Source organism: Rhea pennata, unplaced genomic scaffold, assembly GCF_028389875.1.
Source record: "Rhea pennata isolate bPtePen1 unplaced genomic scaffold, bPtePen1.pri scaffold_31, whole genome shotgun sequence".
Lineage (NCBI taxonomy): Eukaryota > Metazoa > Chordata > Aves > Rheiformes > Rheidae > Rhea > Rhea pennata.
In genome coordinates, this window is record NW_026907678.1 from 1603483 (window position 1) to 1613706 (window position 10224).

The 10224-nt window shown below is 54.2% G+C and overlaps 1 non-coding gene across 1 annotated transcript; it reads left to right on the top strand.

The window, feature by feature from the left end:
* The first annotated feature begins 433 nt into the window (after window positions 1–433).
* Window positions 434–506, top strand: TRNAK-CUU (transfer RNA lysine (anticodon CUU)). Its single transcript has one exon. It is a non-coding gene; the product is annotated as a tRNA-Lys (tRNA).
* Window positions 507–10224: the final 9718 nt, after the last annotated feature.

A 10224-nucleotide genomic window follows, 5' to 3' on the forward strand; every position in this document is an offset into this window, starting at 1 on the left:
GTGTGTCTCCCATGCCAGAGAGACCCTCTCCAGTGGCCAGGCTGTCCCAGCTGGCCCCCATTTCAGAATGCAGATCTGAGAAAAGAATGACCCCAGAAGACACCAGGGAGTAACAGGGTCCTTCAGGAAGGGAAGGCCGAAGAAGATGAGGAGTGTGAGAGGGCTGAGGACCTCATAGGAAAGCAGACTGGAAGGCTAGAGGAGTCCATGCTCTGTCCACAGAGGCCCATGCATGAGCAGGCCAGCATGTCCTTCCTGTGCAAACCGTCCAAGTGGTGCAGGTGTGAAGAGCTTTGCCATTTTGTCATTCGAGATGAAGGCCTTGCTGTCAAGGGCATAATTTCCTGCAGTCATCTTCCTTTAATGAAGACCAGTGATGTGGAGGGGACAGGCAAAAAGACCAAGGCACGAGCCAGAGTGCATCAAATAGGCAGCCCAGATAGCTCAGTTGGTAGAGCGTGAGACTCTTAATCTCAGGGTTGTGGGTTCGAGCCCCACGTTGGGTGCTTGAGGTTTTCTCCAGGCTCAAGAGCGGTGCATCCCTATGAGTAAGAAGTGCAGCAAAAGGGGCAGGAGGCCTGAGTGGGTGAGCAAGGAGCTCTTGGCCAAATTCAGACAGAAGAAGAAAATACACAGAATGTGCAAGAGGGGACAGGCTCCTTGGGAGAATTATAGAAATATAGTCAGAGTACATAGAGATGCTGCGAGGAAGGCTAAGGCCCATTTGGAGTTGAGCCTTGCAAGGGATGTCAAGGAAGGGCTTCTTCAAATATATCAGCAGCAAGTGGAGGACTAGGGAAAATGTGGGCCTCCTACTCCATCAGGCATGGGCCCGGGTGACAAGGGATACAGAGAAGGCAGAATTAGTGAATGCCTTCTTTGCTTCAATCTTCACTGCTAAGGGCAGCCCTCAGAAATCCTGTAGCCTGGACGTGAGGGAGAAAGTCCAGAGAAGGGAAGACTTTCCTTTGGTTGAGGTGCAAAGGCTCAAAGACCTTCTGGGCATGCTGGACATCCACAGATCCATGGGCCCAGATGGGATGCACCCACAGGTACTGAGGGAGCTGGCAGATGTTGTTGCCAAGCCATCAAGCTGCTCTCCATCATCTTGGAAAGGTCCTGGAGAAGTGGAGAGGTGCCTGAGGACTGGAAGAAAGCCAATGTCACTCCAGTCTTCAAGAAGGGCAAGAAGGAGGACCCAGGCAACTATAGGCCAGTCAGCCTCACCTCCATCCTTAGAAAGGGGGATGGAACAGCTCATTCTGGATGTCATCTCCAGACTGATGGAGGAAACTATGGTGATCAGGAGTAGCCAGCTTGGATTCACCAAGGGGAAATCCTGCTTAACCAACCTGATAGCCTTCTATGATGGACTGACTGGCTGGGTAGCTGAGGGCAGAGCAGTGCACGTTGTGTCCCTTGACTTCAGCAAGGCTTTTGACACTGTCTCCCATAACATCCTCCTAGAGAAGCTCAGCAAGTGTGGGTTAGATGAGTGTAGAGTGTGGTGGATTGAGAACTGGCTGAAAAGCAGAGCTCAGAGGGTCGTCATCAGTGGCGTGGAGTCTAGTGGGAGGCTAGTGGCGTCCCCCAGGGCTCAGTACTGGCTCCCATCCTGTTCAACTTTTTCATCAATGACCTGGATGAGGGGACAGAGTGCCTCCTCAGCAAGTTTGCTGATGACACCAAGCTGGGAGGAGTGGCTGACACACCTGATGGATGTGCTGCCATTCATAGAGACCTGGACAGGCTGGAGAGCTGGGCAGAGAGGAACCTCATGGGGTTCAACTAGGGCAAGTGCGGAATCCTGCACCTAGGGAGAAATACTCTAGGCACCAGTACAAGCTGGGGGCTGACCTTCTGTAGAGCTGCTCTGCAGAGAAAACCTGGGAGTGCTGGTGGATGACAGGTAGACCATGAGCCCGCAATGTGCCCTTGTGGCCAAGAAGGCCAATGGTGTCCTGGGGTGCATTAGGAAGAGTGTTGCCAGCAGGTCAAGGGAGGTGATCCTGCCCCTCTACTCAGCCCTGGGGAGGCCTCATCTGGAGGACTGTGTCCAGTTCTGGGCTCCCCAGTACAGGAGACACATGGAGCTACTGGAGACAGTCCAGTGTAGGGCTACAAAGATGATCAGAGGGCTGGAGTATCTGCCCTATGAGGAACAGCTGTGAGAGCTGGGCCTCTTCAGCCTGGGGAAGAGAAGACTAAGGGGGGATCTTCTCAATGTGTATAAGTACCTGAAGGGAGGGTGTCAAGGGGACGGGCACAAACTCTTTTCAGTTGCCCTGTGTGATGGGACAAGAGGCAATGGGCAGAAATTGAAGCACTGAAGCACCTTCCGCCTGAAGGTGAGGGGGAATTTCTTCCCTGTGAGTGATGGAGCACTGGAACAGGTTGCCCAGAGAGGTTGTGGAGTCTCCTTCTCTGGAGATCTTCAAGGCCCGCCTGGACGCAACCCTGTCTAACATGCTCAAGGTGACCCTGCTGAGCAGGGAGGTTGGACTAGATGATCTCCAGAGGTCCCTTCCAACCTTACTGATTCTATGATTCTATGAGTGAGGTGAGACTCTTGTGGGCATGGCTTTGTGTCACCTGGGCATGTGCGAGGCAGCCCTTTTGCTGGTGATGTTGTCTGTAACAATGCTGAGAGGTTATGAGCACATGCTCCAAGGATGTGAGTTGTCTTTGGTGTGCAGGGAAGTGTGCACCAGTTTTTCGTAAGACTCTCCCATGAGGCTTCATGTTCGTGTCCTTCTGATTTGCAGGTTTGCAGATGAGCAGTGCCTGAGCAAAGCCAAGCAAGAGGCTGCCAGCCAATCCGTTGAGCCCACCCAGAAAGAGAAGGCAAGAGAAGGCGGCTCTGGGGAGCAGAGGGGCCGAAGAGGTAAGGTAACAGCTGTCATGCTTTTGAGAATGTGGCCCTGGGTAAGCAGTGGGACAAGGCAATGCCCTTGTGCAATGTGTTGATTCAGGAAAGGGATGGGGGGTGGGGAGCAAAATGGGGAATCGGAAAGGTCCAAGGGCCTCCTTGGAAGTGTGCGCTCAGGTTACAGTCACCCAGGAATGGACAGGGTTGCCTGTCCTTCCTGTGGGATCCATCCCAGAGGGGCGGTTGAGAAGACCTTCCTTGTCCTGTACTTCCAGAAGGTCTTGCTGGTGAGTGGGTCCTCTGCTGAGGCTCTCTTGTCCACTCCAAACAAGTGAGGAGGAGGTAACAGGAGAGAAGAGAGCGAAGGTGTGTGCTGGAGTGTATGGAGTGAGATGAGACTCTTGGGAAGTGGCTTTGGGTGCACCCTGTGTTCTTGCATGTGTGTGAGGGAGCTGTTTCCTTTTGCCCTGTTGCCTGTAGTAGTGCTGAGAGGTTGTGATCAGTCCTTGTGACCAAGGACTCAAGGTCTCCTGGCTGGATTGGCAGCATGTGTCAGTTTTTGGAGCGACTCCTGTGGGAGGTTTCATTTCTGTGTCTTGGTTTTCAGGATCGCAGATGAGCAGTGCGTGGGCAAGGCTGAGGCACAATGAGCTGCCAAATCGGTAGAGCTGACGCAGAGAAAGAAGGGAGAAGAAGGCAGAGTGCTGGACACAGTGAGGATTGTGTGAGGGCCAAGGAGCACATGGAGAAGAGGACTCCAAGGTTGGAGGAGTCTGTGCTCAGTCTGCAGTAGCCAATGCATGAGCAGACCAGCCAGTGCTCCTTGTGGCAACCGTCCCACCAATGCAGGTGTGCAGAGCTTCCTTGTTTTGTACTTCCAGAGGGTGTTGCTGGCAAGCACCTCCTTTCCCGAGGACGTGTTCAGGCAAAACTGATCCGTGAGATGGAGTTGATGGGAGAGGAGAGGAGAAAGGCCCGGGCTGGAGTGCCTGGAAGGAAGGGAGACTCCTGGAGAACTGGCTTTGGGTAACTCTGTGCTCTAGGATGAGTGTGAGGCAGCCATTTCCCTTGGCAGTGTTGTGTGTCCTTCCTGAGGGATCCATCCTCGGGAGGCAATTGTGAAGAGCTTCCTGAGAGATTATGCTCATGTGCCCCCTGGGCATAAGTCTTCTGACTCGGTGGGAAGAGTGTAGCAGCTTGTGGTGAGTGTGCCACCTAACATCTCCTTCTGGTTGCCAAGCTTTTAAATGAGCAAGACCTGGGCAAAGGCACAAAGGAAGGTGTCCCCAAATCAGAAGAGCTTGCACAGCAAAAGAAGGGAGAAGGCAGCTCTGAGGGGCTGAAGAATATGAGAGGATGTATAAGGTGACTCTGCCTTTGAGACTTGTGAAGCAGGGGAAAAGTATGACAAGAAGTGCCGCGGGAGGAAGGTGGTGCTGTAGAAGGGGAGGGTTGGACAAGCTCTGTGAGCGGTGTGTTTGCATTGAGCATGGTTTTGTAAATCTAGGCTTTAATCTGAAGGATTTGGATTGACTCCTAAGCACACTGGTGTAAAAAATGAAGAAAGGAGGAAGTCTCTTGGCTCCTTTGGCAAAGGAATTGACGCATTGATGTGGACTTGTTTGGAAAAAGCAGGCCTTGGAGTTGAATGTCATGTGATTGGCTGTCCAATCAGGAGATGCCTCCTGGTCTGCTGAGCAGTGTTTCCTCTGATCTCCGGTCCATCTGAAATGCCTCCTCCCTGTTTGCCTTGCAGCATGGTTGCTCCTTGAGGCAGAAGAGCATCAGAGAAAAATGGTGGCTTCTGTCCAGAGAAGCTCAAAACAAAGAGAAGAAAGATGCAAGAGCTGTCAGCCAAAACTACAGCTTCCTCTCCCTGCCTTGAGCAGAGAAGCAGAAGAAAGTGACCCAAGGGCTGGAGATGCCACAACAAGGGTAAGTTTATGCCACCTCCTTTTAAGGCCCAGGGGAGTGTAGCAGCATGGAGCACTGTGCTGCAGGGTCATGGATTCTGAGCCCTGGGGTGGATGCAGCAGCCACTGCTTTCCCCTGTTTTGGGGGGTGCCCTGGGTCAGCCCCCAATGCTCTGTGTCTCTGTGCAGCCCCAGGGAGGGCCTGATGCTGGTGCTGCATTGGAGGGGGTGGAGATCTGCAGTGGCAGCATCTGTGCAGGATCTTGGAGCAGACAGGGACAGGAAGGGACGCAGCCAGCGTGCGAGAGGGAATCTGTCCTTTGCACTGCAGCATCCTGCCCAGGGTGAGTTAGCTGGCGTCTGCAAAGGCTGGAGGCATCTGAAGCCTGCCTGGCAGAATGGAGGAGGTTGGAGGCCAATGGAGAGTGGAGAATGGGCCAGAGCCTTTGCTCTGGTAAAGGTCTCCAAATTTGAGTGGTGTTTCCTCTCTGGTGAGCCGCAGGGCCAGAGCGGGGCTGGGCTGCTGCCAGCAGCTGGGCCAGGCTGGGCAGCGGCAGTCCCACAGCATGGCCCAGCCCCTAGGCCCAAGATTCCTTGGGGGTTGCACAGAGTCCCATCCACACTGGACCTGCCCTGGTCTTGGGGACCCTGTTGCACCCTGGGGTGCTGGTATTTCCTGCTGTGACATTGCCCTGGGCGTGACTTGCAGCACACAGCCAGAGGCATGGATGGAGCCCCCAGACTGTTAGAGCTTGGCAAGTGCCTACCCCTGCGCAAGCTGGGGCTGGGTAGAGCCCTGCTCCACGATCCACCACAGGACACACAAAGCCTACATCTCTCATGCCGTGGCTGTTTTGTAAGTGACACCCACCACACACCCCGAACAGTCCTCACAAGTGAAGAAACACACAGCTTGCACCTCTATGGCAGCTGCAGCCTGCTGTTTTGGAAAGAGCAAGCAAATATGGACTTCCAGAGATGTTTAACACCTCAGAGAGGGCTCTAGTGCTGCATTTGCTCATGAGATAGTGGGTGGCCTAAACAGAGCAGCCTGCAGTGATTCACCCCCACCAACGGTGGCACCAGGAAAAAGGGTCCCCTTGCTCAGCGGACAGGAACAAGGCTTTGTTTTGCTTATGGGTATGTGGTCGTGTGAAATGACAGCTTCTCTACGGCCACCTGAAAGCAAGCCAAACCTTTGCGCTGTGTAGGGCAGTCCAAACTTCCAGAGCAAGTTGTGGGCTGCAGTGAACTGTGAGCAAGTGGGAAGGAAGTGCTTTCCTTGAAGTAGTATGCAGCTACTGAAGGTCGAAGTAGCTCCTGTTGCTTCCAAGTGTTACAGGAGGCTCTAGTTCTGAAAATGAACTGCATTTGGGACTTGGGCTAAGGCCAGTGGGGCTGTGACAGGGCAGAGCCCCAGGCCACATGGAGCCCAAGGCCCCTGGAGCCAAAGGGAGCTGGGGACAAAGCCCCCTGGGGCTGTAGTAGTAAATACATATCCTGTGTGACAAGGGAGTCGATGTGCTTTGGCATATAGTTGGGTGTTCCCAGGGAGGGGAGGGAGGGCCCACAGGATGTGAGGGATCCCTGGGCATTTGGTGCTGTCCCAGGGTGTCCCAGAAGACATGGCAGGAGAGGGACCCCAGGGGACATGGGGCTCCCAGAGGTGTCCCGGGGGGATATAAGGTTCCCATGGTGTCCTGGAGGAGATGGGAGAGAAGGTGAGTGTAGGGGTTTCCCGGGGTGCCCTGAGAGACACAGGGAGTCCCAGAGGGCTCCTGTGAGGGAGTCCCAGGTCTGGGGACAGAGATCAGAGGACACGTGTGGGCAGCAGAGGTGCCCCAGAGAATATTGTGGGAGTCCCAGGGCTGTCCCAAGGCACATGGGAGTGGGTCCCAGAGAGGACAGCAGTGTCCAAGGCCTTTATTGGACTTGGCTCTAGGGGCACTCAAGGCTTTCCTTGCCCAGAGGGAGGCCTCAGGCACCCCAAGTCGGATCCTCAGCCCCGTGGCCTCTCCAGGGAGCCCAGGGAAGCCTCCAGCTGGTCTTGACCATGCTGAATGCCTGTGTGCCCCACCTGGCACAGCCCCTGAACCACCTGGGCCAACTCAGCTGCCACTGCCTCCTGCAGTGGGGAGCCTGGGGACAAGGGGACACAGGTTACACCAAGAGAGCAGGGAGGAGGGGGATGAGGGAAAGGGGGAGACAAGGTTCAGGGCCTGGCACCAAGGAGACAGGGGCCATAAGGTGCTGACTGGGGCCAAGGAGGGCGTATGAAGGAACAGAGCTCAGGGCCTGGAGCTGGAGACATACAGGGGATACAGGGCGACAGAAGTCAGGGGTTAGGGCTTGTCTCCAGGGCTGGGGAGATGCTGGGCACACAGAGAGATGTGAGAGGTAGAGCAGAGGCCTGGCACAGGGGACAGGAGGGACACAGTACACAAAGGGAGGGGTCAGGGCCTGGCGCAAGGGACACAGTGGAGCCTGGGGATTTCCAGGGCCACCCACGGTCCCAGTCCCCCGATCTGAGGCTGACCACAGCCCTCCTCTAGGATGCGAGGCTGCCCTCCAGAGCCCTTGCAACATCTCATGACACCAAGGGCCCCCTTTGATGCCACCAGACCACAAAGCATTCCCTATGACCCTCCCCACAATGCCAAGGTTCCCCTTGGACAGCATTAGACCCCTGTGTGCCCAAATGAAACCTGGGTGCCTCCCATCAGCCTCCCTATCACCCTCCAGCCCTCCAAGATCCCAGGATGGCCCCAGGACCCCGTAGTCCCCCATGACTCCATGTTCCCCTCAGCCCCCTAAGGTACCAGGCCATCCCCCATGACCCTAAGCTGGGAGAGTCCACCTGTGTTGGGCTTCCCGGGGGTTCCCCCTCCTTCCTCCTGGGTGAAGGCAGGCTCAGGGCCTCCCAGGTAGACCAGGTTCAGGTCAAGGCAGACTTGCTGACAAGGACATAAGCCGATGGGGACAGGGGCATGCTAAAATTCGCATCACACATCTCACCGCACACCTACCTCTGACAGTGCCAAGGTCACCTGGGGCGCGAGGGCGTACACATAGAGCTTTGCATGTTGAAGGACCGTGTTCAGGATGTAGGCTGGCAGAGGGACCACCTGCTTTGGCCCAAACATGGCCACACTGGCTGGGGGGCACTGCAGAGATGGCATCAGAGGCAGGGGAAAGCGAAGGATGGGCAGGGGCTGGGCAGGCTGCAGGCAGTGTGCAAGGGGAGGGGAGCATACAAGGAGCCTGCAGGCATAGGGCAGAAGGAGAGCAGCATGCTGGTAGCGTGGAGGAAAGAGTCCAAGGAGTATGTGAGCAGTGTTTGGGTTCTGGTAAGTCTGTCGCAGGTAGGCAGAGAGTGTGCGGGAGCATAGAGCTGCATGGGGATAGTCCCAGGACCATGCAGGCAGTGATAAAGCATGCAGGGATTGCTGAGGCACTAAGCATGTGGGCTGCGTGCAAAGAGCACATGGGCCCCCTCTAAGTGTGTGGGGAGCATGGGAGGACCACGAACCATGTGACAGTAAACCTCCAACAGGCATGCAAGGACTCACATGCACGGTGTGGCACAGCAGCAGCTGACTGAAGCAGCTGTAGCACTCATCCTGGTCAGGCAGAGGGGTCTCTGAGGTCCCTGGAGGACCAACAGAGAGCACAGCTCTGTGCCAGCATTTCTCCTGCCCTTCTCCAGCCCTGCACTCATATGTGTTGCAATGGTGTGATGTACAATGCACAGCAAGGGCGAGAGCAGCCCTGGGGTGAGGCCCAGCTCTTGGCTCAGCTCTCGGCCCAGCTCCAGAGCCCCCTCATAAGCATCCAGGGGGATAAGGACAGGGGACCCTGGCAGAACCTCTGCCAGCACCCTGTAGGAAGAAGGGCACCCTGGGAGGACATGACAGGGACACTGGGGCACAGGGACAGCCTGGGAGACATGATGGGGACACCCTGGGGAGACACAAGGAAGACCCTGTGTGGAGGGTTGTATCCGTACTAGGTGATACTTGCTGGGAATGGTCTGTGTTGTAACTTTTTGGTGTCTGGAACAATACAGCTGTGTCAAGTGGAATACAAATAAGTAACCAACAAAGTCTTGGAAAACTGTGAGAAAAAACAGCAGGTGGTTACATCTAGATTCTGTGGCTGGACCATGAGAAGCAGTCAACATGAAGGTCAGAAGTTGAAGAGTAATGAAATAGCGACTCCCAAAGTCAATGTGGCCCCCAAAATAAGTCTATATGCATGTGCAGTATTATAGCCTGGTTATGCAACCAAGGAGGAGTTGGGCTAGACTCCCTGCACTTGCTGGCCCCAGGTTCCGGGACTCCCGCCTACAACAAGTAACCACAAATACTGGAATTTTTCCAAAGGAGACGAAGGCTGCTACACAACAGAGGACCATGTTGCCTCCTCGGGGACGCCCGAAAGGAATGTGCCTGCTGACTCTCTCTCATCATGCAGACGATCGGGGCAAGCGTTGAGGTGGTCCTTCTCGAGATTACCATTAGGTCGGTCTGTTTGTAAGTATCTACCAATAAACTGCTTGCTACTGAAGAGTGTTTGTCTGTGTGTGTGTTTGTGAGTTTGTGCTGGCTTGCCAAACATTTGGCCCCTGGGAGTCTGGAACAAGCCTTTCCTCTTGTGCTAGGTTATAAGCATTTGGGAAAGGGACTGGTTTTGTCTGCTGACTTCTCTGTCCTGACCTTACGAGCCAGGCCCTGGAGCCTATGACTATGGTCTGCAAGGTTAGACAGAGATGTGAATTGATAAGTAATGTCCAGCTGTTCAGCTCATTTCCATTGTTTCAGAGGAGGCTTTTGACCAGAACACAGAAAATAATTTGGAAAGCCAGAACTATTCTGCAGTGCCACCTTGAGTGTTAGGGATTTCTTCATCAGTTCTTTACATTTCTTTCCTGTTCTTTTCTCCTGGGGAGTATTCATGCAGGTTCTCCTAATGACAAGAAACATGAAGGATCAGTCACGAACAGGAAGACAATCTGACATGTGCACACTTGGTGCCTACACAGTAACTTTATGAAGGCTCCGCATATACACAAAAGATTAGCACACAGTTCCATTAGGCACAAAGCAAGCAAGGATCCCTGGAATCCTATCATCTAGCTTTACTTACTGTCATAAGAGACACATTCTACTTTAGGCCTGTACCTGTCAGTCTAACAGAGATGTGAAAAATGGATGCATGGATACAGAAAGCCTGTCCTTTGAAATTTAGCTCATGGCCTGCATTGCATTAACATGCTGATTACGTGTTCAAATGCCCAGAACATGTTTAGAAAAAAAGACACAAGACGTCCACAGAGATTCACAAAATCATACAATGGTTGAGCTTGGAAGGGATCTCTGCAGATCATCTAGTCCAACTCCCTGCTCAAGCAGGGTCACTTAGCACATGTTGCCCAGGAACTTG